This window comes from Somniosus microcephalus, chromosome 7 (genome assembly GCF_052327205.1).
Source record: "Somniosus microcephalus isolate GS21.2 chromosome 7, FLI_Smic_1.0, whole genome shotgun sequence".
NCBI classification, from domain to species: Eukaryota; Metazoa; Chordata; class Chondrichthyes; order Squaliformes; family Somniosidae; genus Somniosus; species Somniosus microcephalus.
This window is the reverse complement of record NC_140993.1, coordinates 144,041,123-144,059,807: the sequence shown is the minus strand read 5'-3', so window position 1 is coordinate 144,059,807 and position 18,685 is coordinate 144,041,123. Positions and strand designations below refer to the sequence as shown.

General features: G+C 45.0%; 1 protein-coding gene across 3 annotated transcripts in view; it reads right to left on the bottom strand.

Moving 5' to 3' along the window:
* The window catches only part of LOC147114920 (sodium/potassium-transporting ATPase subunit beta-1-interacting protein 3), a 942,742-nt gene that overhangs the window by 6,973 nt on the left and 917,084 nt on the right, over nt 1–18,685 (bottom strand). The gene's annotated exons all lie outside the window — the stretch shown is intronic.

Here is an 18,685-nt window from a genome sequence, read left to right as displayed (position 1 = left end):
ACAGGGCCATGTCCGATCCGAACCTAGACTCATGTCCAAATTCCTGCCTGCTCCCCGTAACCCTTAATTCCCTTCTAGGAAACTGTCTATTTCTGTTTTAAATTTATGTAATGATGTAGCTTCTACAACTTTTTGGGGCAGCATATTCCATGGACCTACCACCCTCTGAGTGAAGTAGTTCCTCCTCATCTCAGTTTTGAAAGAGCAGCCCCTTATTCTAAGACTGTGCCCCCTAGTTCTAGTTTCACCCATCATCGGGAACATCCTCCCCGCATCCAACCCCTTCACAATCTTATATGTTTCAATAAGATCGCCTCTCATTCTTCTGAACTCCAATGAGTAGAGTCCCAATCTACTCAACCTCTCCTCATATGTCCATCCCCTCATCCCCGGGATTAACTGAGTGAACCTTCTTTGTACTGACTCGAGAGCAAGTATGTCTTTTCTTAAGTATGGACACCAAAACTGTAAGCAGTATTCCAGGTGCGGTCTCACCAATACCTTGTACAACTGAAGCAATACCTCCCTATTTTTATATTCTATCCCCCTAGCAATGAAAGCCAACATTCCATTGGCCTTCTTAATCACTTGCTGCACCTGCATACTAACCTTTTGAGTTTCGTGCACCAGGACCCCCAGATCCCTTTGTACTTCAGTACTTTCCAGTTTCTTGCCACTAAGATAATAACTTGCTCTACGATTTTTCCTGCCAAAGTGCATAACCTCACACTTTCCAGTATTGTATTCCATCTGCCAAATCTCTGCCCACTTACTTAGCCTGTCTATGTCCCCTTGCAGGTTTTTTATGTCCTCCTCACTCACTACTTTCCCTCCCATCTTAGTATCATCTGCAAACTTTGATATGTTACACTCGGTCCCCTCCTCCAAATCGTTAATATAGATTGTAAAGAGTTGGGGACCCAGCACCGACCCCTGCGGAACACCACTAGTTACTGATTGCCAGTCTGAGAATGAACCATTTATCCCAACTCTCTGCCTTCTGTTAGCTAGCCAATCCTCTATCCATGCCAGAATATTACCCCCAATCCCGTGATTTTTTATCTTAAGCAATAATCTTTTGTGTGGCACCTTGTCAAATGCCTTTTGGAAGTCTAAATACACTACGTCCACTGGTTCCCCTTTATCCACCCTATATGTTACTTCCTCAAAGAATTCCAGCAAATTTGTCAAACATGACTTCCCCTTCATAAAACCATGCTGACTTTGTCCTATTAAATTATGATTATCCAAATGTCCTGTTACTGTCTCCTTAATAATGGACTCCAAAATTTTACCTACCACAGATGTTAGGCTAACCGGTCTATAGTTTCCAGCCTTCTGTCTACTGCCCTTTTTAAATAAGGGTGTTACATTAGCAGTTTTCCAGTCTGCCGGGACCTTTGCTGAGTCCAGGGAGTTTTGGAAAATTATTACCAATGCATCCACAATCCCTACCGCCACTTCCCTCAAGACCCTAGGATGTAAGCCATCAGGTCCAGGTGATTTATCCGCCTTGAATCCCATTATTTTAACAAGTACCACTTAGTGATTTTGATCGTGTTTAGCTCCTCCCCCCCCTATAGCCCCCTGTTTGTCCAGTGTTGGGATATTCTTAGTGTCCTCTACTGTAAAGACTGATACAAAATATTCATTCAGTGTTTTTGCCATCTCCATATTTCCCACCATTAATTTCCCGGTCTCATCCTCTAAGGGACCAACATTTACTTTAGCCACCCTTTTTCTTTTTATATAACTATAAAAACTCTTACTATCTGTTTTTATATTTTTTGCTAATTTACTTTCATAATCTATCTTCCCTTTCTTAATCAATCTTTTTGTTATTTTTTGCTGTCTTTTAAAGTTTTCCCAATCCTCTATCCTCCCACTAGATTTGGCTACCTTATATGCCCTTGTTTTTAGTCGAATACTATCCTTAATTTCTTTGCTTAGCCATGGATGGCAGTCTTTTCTTTTACACCCTTTTCTTCTCAGTGGAATATATATTTTTTGGAAGTTGTAAAATAACTCCTTAAATGTACACCACTGATCATGTATCGTCTTACCCTTTAATCTATTTTCCCAATCCACTCTACTCAATTCCACTCTCATACCTTCATAGTCTCCTTTATTCAAGCTTAGCACGCTTGTTTGAGATCCAACCTTCTCACCCTCTAATTGAATATGGAATTCAACCATGTTATGGTCACTTATTCCAAGGGGATCCTTTACTAGGACATTTTTAATTAATCCTGTCTCGTTACACAGGACCAGATCTAAGGTTGCTTGCCCCCTGGTCGGTTCAGTTACATACTGCTCAAGAAACCCATCCCTAATACACTCAATGAACTCATCCTCAAGGCAGCCCTGCCCAATTTGATTTGTCCAATTAATATGATAGTTAAAATCCCCCATAATTATAGATGTTCCCTTATTACAAGCCTCAACTATTTCCTGATTGATACTCCGTCCAACAGAGTTGCAACTGTTTGGAGGCCTATAGACTACGCCCACTAGTGTTTTTTTCCCCTTATTATTCCTTACCTCCACCCAAACTGTTTCATTATCCTGATCTTTTGACCCTATATCATTTCTCTGTATTATAGTGATTCCTTCCTTTATTAACATAGCCACCCCACCTCCCCTTCCTTCCTGCCTGTCCTTCCTGATCATTAAATAACCTGGTATGTTTAATTCCCAGGCATTGTCACCCTGCAGCCATGTTTCTGTAATGGCCACAAGATCATACCCATATGTAGTTATTTGTGCCATTAACTCGTCTATTTTGTTACGAATGCTACGTGCGTTCAGATAGAGAACTTTCCAATATGTTTTGTGACACTTAGTTCCTGCTTTTGCCCTTTTTATTACTTTACCTTTTACTCCATACCTTCTGCCCCTTCCTGACACACTCTGGTTTTTAATTTCCCCACTGCTACCTAAGTCTATGACCTTCTCTGTTGTCATTTTTAGTATTTGCTCTCTAGGAACCTCCCCCCCACTAGTTAGTTTAAAGCCCTCTCTACAGCCCTAGTTATATGATCCGCCAGGACTCTAGTCCCAGCACTGGCCAAGTGAAGCCCGTGCCAACGGAACAGCTCCCTCCTGCCCCAGTACTGGTGCCAGTGTCCCAGGAAGCAAAACCCATTTCTCCCACACCAGTCTTTGAGCCACGCATTTAACTCTCTAATTTTATTTGTCCTAGCCAAATTCGCTCGTGGCTCAGGTAATAATCCAGAGATTATTACCCTTGAGGTTCTGTTTTTTAATTTGACCCCTAGCTGCTCATACTCCTTTAACAGAACCGGCTTCCTACTCCTATCTACGTCGTTTGTACCAACATGGATCACGACAACTGGATCCACCCCCTCCCACTGCAAGTTTCTTTCCAGCCCAGAGGAGATGTCCTTAACCCTGGCACCGGGTAGGCAACACAGCCTTCGGGACTCTCACTCTCGGCTGCAGAGAACTCTATCTATCCCCCTAATAATACTATCCCCTACCACTTCAACATTTCTATTTACTCCCCCCTCTTGAATGGCCCCCCCGTTCCACGGTGCTGTGGCCAGGTTGCTCATCCTCCCTGCAGTCCCTGCTCTTGTCCCCACAGGGAGTAAGAACCTCGAACCTGTTGGACAAGAGCAAGGGCTGCGGCTCCTCCAGCTCTACCTCCTGGACCCCCGTACCTGCCTCACTCATAGTCACACCGTCCTGTCCCTGACCATGGGCTACATCTGAATTAATTAACTTCATAGGTGTGACCACCTCCTGATACACAGAGTCCAGGTACTTCTCCCCCTCCCTGATGTGTCGCAGTGTCTGAAGCTCAGACTCCAGCTCATCAGCACGGAGCTGGAGTTCCTGTAGCAGCAGACACTTGTCACAGACGTAATCACCGGCTCCCACATCTCGCAACAGTAACACATCACCTGCTCCATTCTATATAATTAATTACATTTTTTATTGTTAGTTATGGACACCCTCTGCCCGATTTTAGATGCTAGTATCCCCTTTAATTAATTGGATTTAAATTAAATCAGTCCCTCTAGTTACACCAGTTAAATGGTTTACCAACAGTCACTCTGCACCAGAAAGGCCTTATTTACTACAACCCACAGAGTTAAAGTTTGAAAAGAGCACCTAACACCCCACTTACCCTAACTCACACTTACCCAAACTCACAGCACACTTTGATGACTCGCACTCAGTGCTTGCTCGCACTAGGACTGGTCTTTTTATACTGTTTGTTTGTTTACAGCCAAATGAGTCACCCCTGCTGATTGGTTAGAAAACTGGTTTCCACTGCCTGCTGTGCCAATTTACTCCTACTGCAGTGTAACCTTGTTTTACTCTTCTTAAACCAACAGAGTCCCAAATATTTAACTTTTCCCCTTTACTTAAACTGCTTAAGTAATCTTATCAAAAATGATTTAAAGAGAAATAACAATTAGGAAGGCAAAATCGGCCAGGAACCTCCCTGATCACTAGCCGATGACCCTGCTGGATGATGCACATGTATTGATATCAGGCTTTGCTGTGATGGTTCAAAAACTTGCTGACTCTCAATATCTATAGTAATACACCAAGAATGACCCCTTGGGCAAAGTACAGGAAGGCTACCAGTGGTCATGAAACCATACCCCAGCAGGAGTCAGTGCTTCAGGAGAGGAGGGGAGGAAATTGATTATTGAATATTATTTTACGTATAGAGATTGTTGCCTTCCCATCTTCAGATAAGAGGGTAACACTGTCCAGGACAGTACAAGGCCACAGTAATGCCTCTCTGTGTATCAGCCAATCAGAGGCATGTTTAGCAGGGCACATGTTGGTTTCACTGCTAATGTAACTCAATTTGGAACACTTCACCATCTTGGTCCTGGCTGAGAACATATTAAACTTGGCAACAGATTTTCAGTGAGGCTGGGATTTGAATTAGGGTTTTCTGAATGGGAGTCAACCTGTCAGCTCAGAGCTACTTTGCACCCTTAAAAATTGGGGGGGCGAGGGGTCCATTCCACTTGAATGTGCTAGCTGTATCAGCACAGTCCGGGCAGAATCGGCCAAACCAGTGCAAAAGATAGTGGAATTTTAAACATGAGTGAGCTACATCCAAAACCACTTACGTTTGTGTTTTCCGTGATCTTTTATGCTGGTTCAAGATTCAATCTGCCCAAATCAAGTCCCGCCCACAAAACTGGCCAAGGCCCCAGGTCAACATTGCGAGATTCCGCAGATTTGGGAAGGCTCTTCAAATTGCGCTTGTTTTCTTAGGCGCATGGCATGTTTTAAAAGTATTTCATATCAAAAAATATTTCATTTACTAAGAAATTGACTAGTGTACTCCAATGAAACTTAAAGAAAACTAAATGAACCATTTCAGTCATTTTCAGTGATTTTAAATCAGGTTACTCACAGGTGGAGGACTGGGCACCCTTATTAAAAATTACTATTTTTGCTGATAAACCCATTTCCAGCTTTATTAATAAAACTGCACTAGTTACCACTCTTACGTACATCGAGAAATACTTTTCAATGGAAATTTAAAAAAAAGAAACAAATACGTTTTATTACGCTGCCCGATTACGCTGCAATATAAATAAATGCGAGGTTATCCACTTTGGTGTCAAAAACAGGAAGGCAGAGTATTATCTGAATGGCTATAGATTGGGGGAAGGGGAAGTGCAACGAGACCTGGGCGTCCTTGTGTACCAGTCGCTGAAAGTAAGCATGCAGGTGCAGCAGGTGGTTAAGGCGGCAATTGGTATGTTGGCCTTCGTAGTGAGAGGGTTTGAGAACAGGAGCAAGGATGTCTTGCTGCAGTTGTACAGGGTCCTGGTGAGACCACATCTTGAGTATTGTGTGCAGTTTTGGTCGCCTTATCTGAGGAAGGATGTTCTTGCCATGGAAGGAGTGCAGCAAAGATTCACCAGGCAGATACCTGGGATAGCAGGAATGACGTATGAGGAGAGATTGGGTCAATTGGGCTTGTACTCGCTGGAGTTTAGAAGAATGAGAGGGGATCTCATCGAAACTTATAAAATTCTAACAGGACTAGGCAGACTAGATGCTGGAAGGATGTTCCCGATGGTCAGGGAGTCCAGAACCAGGAGTCACTGTCTAAGGATAAGGGGTAAGCCATTTAGGACAGAGATGAGGAGGAATTTCTTCACCCAGAGAGTGGTGAACCTGTGGAATTCTCTACCAAAGAAGGCAGTAGAGGCCAATTCATTAAATATATTCAAGAGGGAGTTGGATATATTTCTTAAGGCTAAAGGGATCAAGGGATATGGTGAGAAGGCAGGAACAGGGTATTGAATTTGGATGATCAGCCATGATCTCATTGAATGGCAGAGCAGGCTCGAGGGGCCGAATGGCCTACTCCTGCTACTATCTTCTATGTTTCTACTTTTCTATTACGCTGGTTCGTGGAAGATGTTATGTTTGTGATTATGCAAATTAGCGCATTTTGGGCGCAATTGGGAAATTGCGCTAAAGCGGAAACTGTACCCCGTGGAGTTAAACAGGTGGAGGTGTAGGCTGCTGAAGGTGCCAGCTTGACTGCTATAACATCTATTGCCTCTGAATCAGAAGTCATTAGTCCAAGCCCCACTACAGGACTTGATCATTGCTGTTTGTGGGACTTTGCTCTGTGCAAATTGGCTGCCACATTTGCCTAGCAAACAATAGTGACTGCACTTCAAAAAGTAATTCATTGACTGTGAACTTTGGGACATTATGTGGAATTTAAAGAGGCGATATAAATGCAAGTTCTTTCTGTATATATAATTTATATTGAAAATCTGTAGATGATCATCAAATTTAATTCAATATCTGTTATGCCTGTAGGTGCTGCTGTGATAGGTGTGTTCAATGTAAAGTTACTAATGTTAATAACTAGCCTACCTCTCAGTACCTATACAGTAATCAAGTGTTCTTGCCCTATGGAACTTACTTGACCTGCACAGTGTTGTGTATGCACCTTTAAGAGAATAACTGGTCTCAGACTGCAGTACCGGCAGTGACTACCCCTGTATAAAAGGCGCTAGTGAGCCTCTGTTGTTTTAGTTTCACTATTGACTTCCACCAGTAAAGACGTGTTTTGTTTAACTCCTACTGTCCGTGTCTCAATCATTCACGGACATAATACTGACGACGAGCAGATACGAACCTACCTACAGTCTGCACCACCTCCTGGGATCCATTCCTACAGCGAAGTGAGCAGAGGTCGAGGCCAGAAAGAAAAGAAAGTAAGAGGCAGTAGAAACGGGCATCGACCGTGGGCATCTGCCCTGTGTTGCAGAGTTGAAGATTGCTGGAGAAGCTGTCGGATGCGGGGCCTGGTTCCTGTCGACGGTGCTTCAGCTAATCGGGCTGGTGGCAGGTAGTGCACTGATCTTTCCTGGGCTGCGGCGGTCGCGAACTCGAGCGGGTGGTTTGCAACGGGGCCGAGCAGCGTTGTCGGGAAGAGGGTGGAGCACACAGGGCGCGGCCGGTGCTACGAAGCCGGGCTGCGTATAGACCTGCGAAAAGGGAGGGAAGTGTCCCAGAGAGTCTGCTCCACGATGGGAAAATAATTTAAAAAAAATATTAAACGCGCAAGAAACCGTGGAAAGCAGCGCTAACAACAGCGGGGAAGAAGGCAAAGTGCGGGAGGCGCCATTTTGTTAAATCGGGGAAGAAGGCAAAGCACAGGAGGCGCCATTTTAGATTTGCAAGATGCCGAAGACTGGCTGTATCACTGCTTTTGATAATACAATTTCGAGGCAAACGAAATAGCGGAGGAGAAAAAGGCATCGATATTGCTAAACTTAATGGGCGCTAGAACGTACGGCCTATTGCGGGACCTGATTACTCCAGCCAAACCGAAGGCGAAGAGTTTTAACGAAATTGTTGCGGTCCTACAGGAACACCTAAACCCTGCACCGCTGTTGATAGCAGAAAGATTTAAGTTCCACAGGAGAAATCAGCACAAAGATGAGAGCAATGCTGAGTATCTTACGGAACTACGCAAGCTATCAAAGCACTGCCAGTTCGGAGCAGGACTGGCAGATACCCTACAGGACAAATTTGTCTGTGGACTCCTGAGTGAAGGAACACAGAAGAAGTTACTCTCAGAGGAAGAGCTGACGCTAGATAAGGCTTTCAGCGTGGCAGTATCGTATGAAGCAGCAGCCAGGGGAGCTGCAGAAATTCAACAAAAACTACAGGAATACGGCACCCACGAAATGACACGGGGATTTGAAAATGTTATCGCTGCGGCAGAACTAACCATGACCAGAAGGACTGCTGGTCCAAAGACAAAATATGCAGGCAATGCGGGAAGATGGGACACATTGCACGAGTTTGCAGGTCTGGGAAGAAGACCAGCGACAACAAAAAGGCTACTAAGGAACCGTACAAGAAAGTACAAAAGATGACGGACAGTAGTTCCAAAGACCAGATGAGCGATAGTGAATCCGGGAACAGGAGACTAAGCTGTCTCAAACTTCACAATGTAATCGCAAAAGAGGATCACCGAACCATTTGGGTCACCCTCACGATAGCAGGGTCTCAAGTTAAAATGGAATTGGATACAGGATCAGCGCTAACCATCGTGAATCGACGAGACTACGAGCGGTTATTTTCACACATACCCTTGAGAGAGACATCCATCGTCTTGATGACGTATACGGGGCAAAAAGTATACCCCAGAGGAAAAATAAGGGTGCCTATCGAATACAACGGCAAGAAAATACGGAAATTGTATCTCTACATACTGCCAAATGGTGGACCACCGTTATTGGGACGGGAATGGATCAGGAAGATAAACTTAGATTGGCACTCCATTCGTGCAATGACGGTGGACGGTAAAAAAGATGAAGACGTCACTCCTGGACGATTGTCAACAATCTTAGCTAATGCCAAAGAGGTATTTCAACAAGAACTGGGCACGCTTAAAGGCGTAACCGCCTCAATAAAAATAGAAGAGAATGCAGTTCCCAAGTTTTTCAAAGCAAGACCGGTACCATATGCAATTCGCCCAGCCATCGAGGCAGAGCTGGAGAATCTGGAGAAGGCGGGCATGTTGTCTAAGGTTGACTGGAGCGAGTGGGCGACACCCATCATTCCTGTCATGAAGAAAACGTTAAGCAATAAGTCCGGGGAGCCAAGGAAGATTCGCATCTGTAGGGATTTCAAGGTGACGGTGAACCCAGTCCTTCACACAGTACAATATCCTCTTCCAAGGATAGAAGACATCTTCGCCTCACTGTCTGGAGGGAAGCGTTTTACAAAAATTGACCTAGCACAAGCATATTTGCAGATGGAGGTTGAAGAGTCCTCTAGGAAGTATCTCACGATAAACACTCACAAAGGTCTTTACCAGTATCATCGATTGGTATTCGGAGTAGCATCGGCTCCGGCAATATGGCAAAGAGCGATGGAACAAGTCCTGCAAGGGATTCTGGGGACTCAGTGTTACTTGGACGACATCCTTGTGACAGGTGAAGATGACAGTGAACACCTTAACAACCTAGAACAGGTGCTCACTAGACTACGGGAACATGGGCTGCGAGCCAACCACCCCAAGTGCGAATTTTTTAAGAAACAGATATCGTATTGTGGCCACATGATTGATGAAGAGGGGTTACATAAGTCCCCTGACAAAATTGAAGCGGTTGTTAAGGCCCCAGCGCCTGAAAATGTGTCGCAACTGAGGTCATTCCTCGGATTGGTGAATTACTATCATAAGTTTTTGCTGAATTTGTCGACAATTTTGCACCCACTGAACGCCCTGCTACGAACGGGGGTAGCATGGAAATGGAGCGATGATTGTAAGCGTGCTTATCAGAAGTGTAAGGACTTAATCACTTCAAGGGAAGTATTGGCTCACTACAACCCAGCACTGCCGATCAGACTGGCGTGTGATGCGTCTCCCTACGGCATTGGGGCGGTACTGTCACATAAATTCCTTGATGGTTTAGAGAGGCCGATAGCTTTTGCGTCACGCTCGTTAACTTCTGCCAAGCGTAACTACGCTCAGATTGACAGAGAGGCCCTCAGCCTAGTGTGGGGGGTGAAGAAGTTCAATCACTACCTGCACGGTCAAAAATTTACTCTACTAACCGATCATCAACCTCTTGTCTCCATTTTCAACCCTCAGAAGGGCGTACCGATAATGACAGCGCAACGGCTGCAGAGATGGTCCCTTTTCCTAGGGGCACACCAATATGACATCGAGTACAAAGGAACTAAACAGCATGGAAATGCTGATGGATTGTCATGCCTACCATTGCCGACGGTGGAAGAAGACGACCTTGCAGTGGATCCAATGGAGTTATTCCACTCGACCATAGTCGAATGTCTCCCTGTGACGAATGCAAACATAGAAAAGGAAACACGGAATGACCCGACACTATCACGGGTCTATGATTTAACGGTGAAGGGATGGCCAGCACATGGCGAACCACTGCTGCCAGCATTCTCGCCGAGAAGAGAACAGCTGTCAGTGTGCAGAGGAACCTTGATGTGTGGATCCAGAGTAGTAATTCCACCTAAGTTGACGGATAGAGTGCTCAATGAGCTTCATGAGGGTCATCTGGGTGGGGTAAAAATGAAGAACTTAGCCAGAGCGTTTGTGTGGTGGCCGGGAATCGATAGAGAAATCGAAGAGATGACCAAGAGCTGTGCAGGATGCCAGAAGGTCCAAAACGCCCCACCACAAGCTCCTCTGCATCCATGGGAGTGGCCCTCATCTCCATGGCAAAGGGTGCACATTGATTTTGCTGGTCCCTTCATGGACTCGATGTTTTTAATTGCGGTGGATGCACATTCAAAGTGGCCAGAGGTAATAAAAATGTCCTCAACCACCACGGAAAAAACTATCACAGTTTTACGAATCATATTCGCCAGGAATGGGCTGCCTGAACAGATTTGCTCTGACAATGGACCACAGTTTGTGTCTGAAGAGTTCCGGAGGTTCTTAAAGAACAATGGTGTTAAGCACTACACATCTGCCCCATATCATCCAGCCACTAATGGATTGGCTGAGAGGTTTGTCCAAACATTCAAGAAGGCTATCAAGGCAATGTGTAATGAAGATATACCCCTACAACACAAGGTGGACAACTTCTTGTTTGCCTACCGGAATGCGACACATGCGGTTACCAACCAAACCCCAGCCATGATGTTCTTCAATCGAAGACGACGATGCCGCTTGGATTTGGTTAAGCCAAATGTCCGAAGAGATGTGGAGAACAGGCAGTTTCAGAATATGAATGAAAGGCCGACCAGGAGTTTTAAGATAGGTCAACCAGTTTTGGCCCGGGACTACCGCACTGAGAAATGGCAGCCAGGAACGATTTGTACACGGCAAGGACCTCTCATGTATACCGTGGACGTTGGAGAGAGCATTGTAAGACGCCATGCTGACCAGATTCTAGAGTCACTGGAAAACGTCAACTCCACACCACAATCTGATACACCTGGCAATGAAATCGACGTTCCAATTGCAGCTACCGCAGAACTGGTGATATTGGAAGCAGATGAACCAAACAACGACATTGATCTCGACTCAACATTGCCAGAAGAACCTGATACCCCAAAGAGGCATTATCCAGACAGAATCAGGAAGCCTCCTCAAAGACTGAACTTATAATTGTTTAAACTTAACCAATGTATCTTGCAACAGTAATTGTGATTGTAATTAGTTATCATTTAGTTGTTAAATGAATGTTATGTACTGTTTATCTAAAAGGGGAGGAATTGTTGTGTATGCACCTTTAAGAGAATAACTGGTCTCAGACTGCAGTACCGGCAGTGACCACCCCTGTATAAAAGGCGCTAGTGAGCCTCTGTTGTTTTAGTTTCACTATTGACTTCCACCAGTAAAGACATGTTTTGTTTAACTCCTACTGTCCGTGTCTCAATCATTCACAGACATAATACACTGCAGGGTAAAAATCAGGCATCATGTTTTTCATTTTAAAAAGAGGGCCTATTTTTTTTTAAATTGTATATTGATGTTTTAACAATCAGGGCATTTTACTTTTTTTAAATCGGGGGTCTGTTTATTTTTTTTTAATTGGGGCTGAGGATCATTTACTAATAACAGAGATATTTTTTAGTACTCCCCCACTGAGGTACTTTTTCTAAACTCCCCCAGCTGAGGTAGTTTCCCTATACCCATCCCCCTCTCCCCAGCCCCTTCACTTCCCCTCCCCCTCCTTCCTCCTGCCAAGCCCTCTCTTGTTTCCTCTCTCCCCTACCACTCACCACCTTTCCTTCTCACCTTGCGCTTGCTTTTACTCTTGTCCCTCTCACCGCTACCTCCCAGCCCCCCCTTTTCCTCCACCTTTGTCCAATTATCCACTGCCCTCTAACCCTGCTTTACCTGAAAATAGCACTTGTTCTTGACTACCCAGGTTCAAAGTCCCAGGAGATTCAGTAGCTGTTTTTTAAAAATGTGAAGGACATGGAATGACTTCCTGGTGTAACAGGTTATTGTATTAATACTCTGTGCCAAATGTTATTTTTGCTGCATCTCAGAAAAACCATCTGGAGAGATCAACAACAGCACAGGCAGATACCTAGTCACCACCTTAACCAAAAAAACTGTGCTGTGGGAAGGCCTAAAGCGAGCTGAAAATAACAAGAATAAATCAACATAGAAAAAGAAAACGCCATTGGCCTCCTGTCTGTTGATATTAAAGATTGTTAGTTCAAACTCAAACAAGAAGTAGCAGTTATGGATAGCATAATTCATAGTATAGATGGGTCAATTACCAAAATATGAACTGTAAAGTTTTATTACATCTCAAAGCAGCAAATGAAAGATTGTGCGTATAGTATCTCAAACTCTGCAACACTGTAGACAGTGTCACTAGAATTGCTGTGAATCACACACAGATGGTGCATTACACCACTGGATGGCGTGCCTGCTTCAAAGTGCAATATTAGAGGTAGAATGGGTTCTATTTTTAGCAACAAGCACTCTAGAAAACATGTCAATCAAACTGCATATTACTTGCTTCTACATGCATGACCATTTCCAATACAGTGATTTTTCCTTAGGAAAATCTAAAATGAGTGCCTCATTTTTCTATAGTTTAGACCAAGGTCCCTTCAATCTTATAAATCTATTTGCAATTGTCTAGGCTTAGAACAGCTCATGAGACAATTGCAAGAATACTATCAGAAGCTGATTATCTATTATTGTCAGCTCTTCTGTCAACATTTTAAAAGCTTTGATGTTAGGACTCAGACAAAATTCACTGTACTGGAAAATATGCTTTACAAGTGGTCAGGAATTGTCCATGGACACCTAGGATTCCAGTCTATATAGTATCTCTTCATTAATATTGTATCCTCCAGGTTAAAGGGAGGCGTCTGCTGAAAGATCCCTGTGATAGACAAGGGGATTTGTTTGTATTGAGTTTGCTGTTGCTACAATTGGTCTTAGTGCCTTGGGCTAAGGAGCAGGAAAATTAACCTGGCCTCCTGCTCCAAATTGTTATTTGGTGACTCCTGCTGGAAAATGGACATAGTAAGGATAGGATTAAATATCAATCTTATTAGTAACTAGCCAGCTAGCTTGAACCTGACTCCTGAGGAAATAATTTACATGATTAGAAAAATCACGACCAGAACTCTTCTATGAAAAGCAAACTTAAAAAAAAATCAGGAGGGATATATACTGATATAAGGGCGAATAAGCTATTCCAAGACTTTAAGAAACAAATCACCATTTAGCAATACTACAAACTAGATAACACAACTTCGCAGTATTTATCTCACACAAAACCCTCGGAAAAAAGGGGGTGAAATGCAGCTTTGGCAGGGGTGTAAACTGGCAGTAGTGAATCGACCACCTGTTCTACATGCTGACTGATTTCCACTGAAGTCACTGCAAAGGAAAATCGAGCGGGCTGTATAACGGGCGGTCGATTCACTACCGCCATTTTGCACCTCCCGCCAAAGTTGAATTTCACTCCCAAAGTCTGGTGACAACTGCCCTACTTCCAAAGTTAGTCGTATGAATTCATATGGAAGACTATTTCTATCTCTATGTTAACAAAAGAAAGTGACTAAATAAAGGCATGCAGCATGTAATGTGCATGTAGACCTCTATAATTTCACGAAGGAGCATATTTGCAGAAAAGGAGAATTTAATAAAGTGCCAGTAGTTGTATTGATCATTTCTTCCCTTAGGGTATCTCTTTGCTCAACAGAACAATTCGCTAGTTTTCAGAAACAATAATTTGTTGAAATAAGGGAAAAAATGTCAAATTAAGGAAATCCATTTTCCAGACATGTGCATTATTTAGAAACTGAAAGACCTTTATAATTCTGTTCTCTCCAATCACGTTGGCGGAAAGAGAAAAAACTCATTAGTACCCAGTGATTTGTTATTTTGGCCCAATTTAGCATTGCACATTTTTCTATTTTTAATACTCATGTTCACTGTTTATTTCACTTTCATCACAGTGATGTCTCAATCATTCTTTTAATCATTGACGCAAATCATATACTAAAGTTGCATTTTGTTACTGTAAATAACTTTAGCAGTCAACCATTACTAACTGAATATTTTCCAATAAGCAAAATGTGACTGCTCAATCTTTCAATAATAGTTACTAAGCTGTAGCTACTGGGTTTCTGTCTTTGCTCCAGTTCCTGAGGTGCAGCAGTGAGATCAATTCAAGGGGTCAATTTTCACCTTCACTGTTTGGGCAGTAAATTGGTAGAGCAGATCGCCCACCAGTTTTACTACCTGCCCAATATTCATTTCAATTCAAGTCAAGCTGTGACTCAGTGGGTAGCACTCTTGTCTCTGACTTAGAAGGTTGTGGGTTCAAGTCCCACTCCAGGAACTTGAGCACACAAATCTAGGCTGACACTCCAGTGCAGTGCTGAGGGAGTGCTGCGCTGTCAGAGGGGCCGTCCTTCAGATGAGATGTTAAACCGAGGCCCCGCCTCCTCGCAGGTGGACGTAAAAGATCCCATGGCACTATTTTGAAGAACAGCAGGGGAGTTATCCCCGGTGTCCTGGCCAATATTTATCCCTTATTCAACATAACTAAAAACAGATTATCTGGTCATTATCACATTGCTGTTTGCGGAAGCTTGCTGTGTGCAAATTGGCTGCTGTGTTTCCCACATTACAACAGTGACTACACTTTAAAAGTACTTCATTGGCTGTAAAGCGCTTTGAGACATTCGGTGGTTGTGAAAGACACTATATAAATGCAAGTCTTTCTTTGAATGGAAATAAAAGTTAGGCTGGTACTCCAACGAGCCAGTGATCGCTCTGCCACTTTACAGCCCAAGCACTGAAGGCAAAAATCTGCCCCATGAAGTTTAGGAGATTATGAATTCTTTTCTATTTCGCTGAGCTATGTGCTTAATTTGTTAAGAGGCATTAGTATTGGAGCATGGAGCACATTCCATTCTGGATACACAGGGCCAGCATCAAACTCTCGCAGATCAAATGTAGCGTGGTCAGATGCAGAGTAAAGCCCCTGACGATATGCTTTAGCAACAACCTCAGAAGAACATCATCGACCTGAAATGTTAACTCTGTTTCTCTCTTCACAGATGCTGACTGACCAGCTGAGTATCTCCAGCATTTTCTGTTTTTACCTCAGAAGAACACCTTCTACTGCTTCAGTGTGACATTTCGTTCACCAGACATTCTGTGACCTCGGAGTGAAATTGCTAACTTAGTGTCAATTCCTGCTGAATTAGAATGGAATTTTTTGTAGAGTGGGAAGTTCTATAGAATAGAATAATATATAGAGGCCGTGAAATTCGGCACCCTAGCGCCGGCTAATCAGGCTGGTTTCGGAGGAAAAATGACGACCTCCTCGCTTCTGCCCACTTCCAGCGCGTCCCGCAGTGGCCTCCATTTTGGGCAGGTTGGCAGCACGGCCATTGCCTGCGCTTGCTGGAGAAATGGTAATGAGACAGATCAAGCCGTCAATGAGTGAGCAACACTGATCTGATGCATAGCCTGCCATTTTTGACGTCGCCACTCCATTCAATGCCCTCTCCAAATCACGAACGGCTGAACGTGCGTTCAGCAGCAGGAAGGACCCCCTAGCAGTGCTATTTAAAGGGATCAGCAACAACTTGCAAGTGACTTGCTTTTTGATTTGTACTGGCTCTGTGCAAGTTAGTGCAACTGTTTGGAGCTTTCTACAGTTATTTCAAGTTGCTGCAAGTGGAGAAGGCCTTGCTTCTCATTTAAAGGGTTCTCAGACCACTTGCTCCCAGTCATGGGGGCTCTACTTGCAGCTCCCTCGCACTCGGGTATGACAGGAAGATGAAGCAGAGGCAGCGAAGAAGAGGACAAGCTGCTTGCAGAGGGAGGAGGAGGAGGAGGGGCTGGAGGCCTCTCAGCAGGAGGCATAATCCCACCTAAGGTCTTCAAGGAGCACTTTTCCTACCTGCACCTAAGCCAGGAGCAGTGCATTAGGAGGCTTTGCTTCACCAAGGCGGTGGTCGCAGAACTCTGCCACCTCCTGAAACCAGACCTGCAGCCTCCGAACAGGACGACGACCGCGCTGCCAATGGCCCTCAAGGTCACCATTGCACTCATTTTTTTCGCCAATGGATCCTTCCAGTCTGGAGCAGGAGGTACAGCTAACATCTCCCAGTTCACCGTCTATTGCTGCATCCAGGAAGTCACAAAAGCGCTGTACTCCAGGAGGATTGATTTCATTGTCTTCTCTCTGAACAGAGAGAAGCAGGAGGAGCGCGCATGTGGCTTTGCCAAAATATTGGGCTTCCTAATGGTGCAGGCAACAATCGACTGGAGAAACATGGGTTTGCGGGCATGGCATATGAATCCTGAGATGTACCATGACCGCAAAGGCTACCACTCACTTAATGTGCAATTGGTGTGCGACCACGCCCAGCACATCATGATGGTGAATGCCTGATATTCTGGCAGCAGTCAGGATGCCTTCATCCTGCGCCAGTCCGGTGTGCCTGCAATCTTCCAGCTACCATGTCGAACTCAAAGGTGGCTGCTTGAAGACAAGGGCTATCTGCTCTAGACCTGGCTGATGACTCCCCTCCACAACCCCACCACTCGTAGCCAGCACTCATATAATGACAGCCATGCTGCCACGAGGAACCTTATTGAGCAGACCATAGAGGTTCTGAAGCAATGCTTCTGCTGCCTTGATCGCTCGGGAGGAGCCTTACACTACACGCTGGAGCGGGTGTCCCATTTTGTGGTGGTCTGCTGCATCCTCCACAACTTGGCCATCATGAGGGCCCAGCCCTTGCTACCATGGGTTCCGGAACCACCTCAGGAGGAGGAAGAAGAGGCTGACAGCAGATCCCAGTTCTGGACGGGCTGTCTGTGAGCATCTCATCAGAATCTGGTTCGCCTGAATCAAACCCCAGATTCCCGTTGCTCACCACTTCCCCACGTTACCATCCCTCTGTCATGGAACATCACAGTGTCCTCTTGGGCATAAAGCTGAAATGAGAACCACCACAAAACAAACATTCCAAACATAATTTATAAATTTATCAATGCCAAACTACAAAATGTCAACTAATCACCCTTGTGCATTCCCTTAGTGTCTATCTTTTGTGTTCCTTTGCCTAGTCTAGTGCTGCTACACAGTGCTACCCCAGTGGCTGCAGAATTACTGGTGGAAGGCTGCTAACTTTCTGTGGGTGAAACTGCAGATGGCCTTGTAGGATGACCTCAAGCAGCTCTGGGCCTAGAAGGCCCGGCTGTAGACTGCACCTTCTTGGCATGGGTGGCAGCAGTCTGGGCTGGCTGGCTGGCAGGTGCCTGCAAGGGCACTGGCAGTGTGGCAGTGGTGGTAGTAGGAATGTTGGCATCCTGAGTGAGGACATTAGGTTCTTGCTCTATGGAGCCACTGCCACTCCCCCGGGAAGCGCATCAGCATTCTTAGCCATCTGTTGGAGCAAAGATTGCTGGACTGCTGAGAGACCCTGCAAGCCCTTATCCACATGCATAAACCCAGCCGTGATGGCAGCAGTCTGATCTTGCATGGCAGCCAGCTGAGCTTGCATGAGGGCAGGCTGAGTTTGTGGGGAAGCAAGCGGAGGCTGCAGGAGAGTAACCTGAGCTTCCACTGCAGCACTGAGACGTTGGGTCGCTTCCACCTGTGCTACAATGGATGCTGCGAGATCGCCAATCACACCAAGCATCATGTTTGGGTCCATAAGTTCCTTAATGGAGTTGCCCATCATATCCATCCTGGAAATCATGGGTTCTGCACAAAACATCATGCAATGTTGGAGCTGGACTCCTCCATGCTCGTTGACACTGACAAGAGGCTCTCTGGCAGGCCTGCCATTGCATCAAGCATTCCTGTGTGCATGGCCATCACTTCTTCTGAAGGCTGATCCATTGAAGTCATCACCTGAGTCCTGTGCAGCATAACTCGTGTGCAAATTCGCACTCCGGGGAGCTGGCACCCGAGCTACGTTGCCTGGCTGCAGCCCACTTGTGCCCGGTGACTCACCATGTGCAGATCCCGCCTCTATACTATCCTCTAAAGTCTGCACAGTGCCATTTCCTGAGCTGGTGCATGGGAGTGTCAGATTAAGTGACGGTGCCTCTCTTCTCCTTCATTCTCCTCCTCCATTACATCGGGGACAAGCTGTGCTGGTGGCACTTCTTGGGTATCTGAAAGGAGAAAGGCAGAAGGGTCGGGTTGTG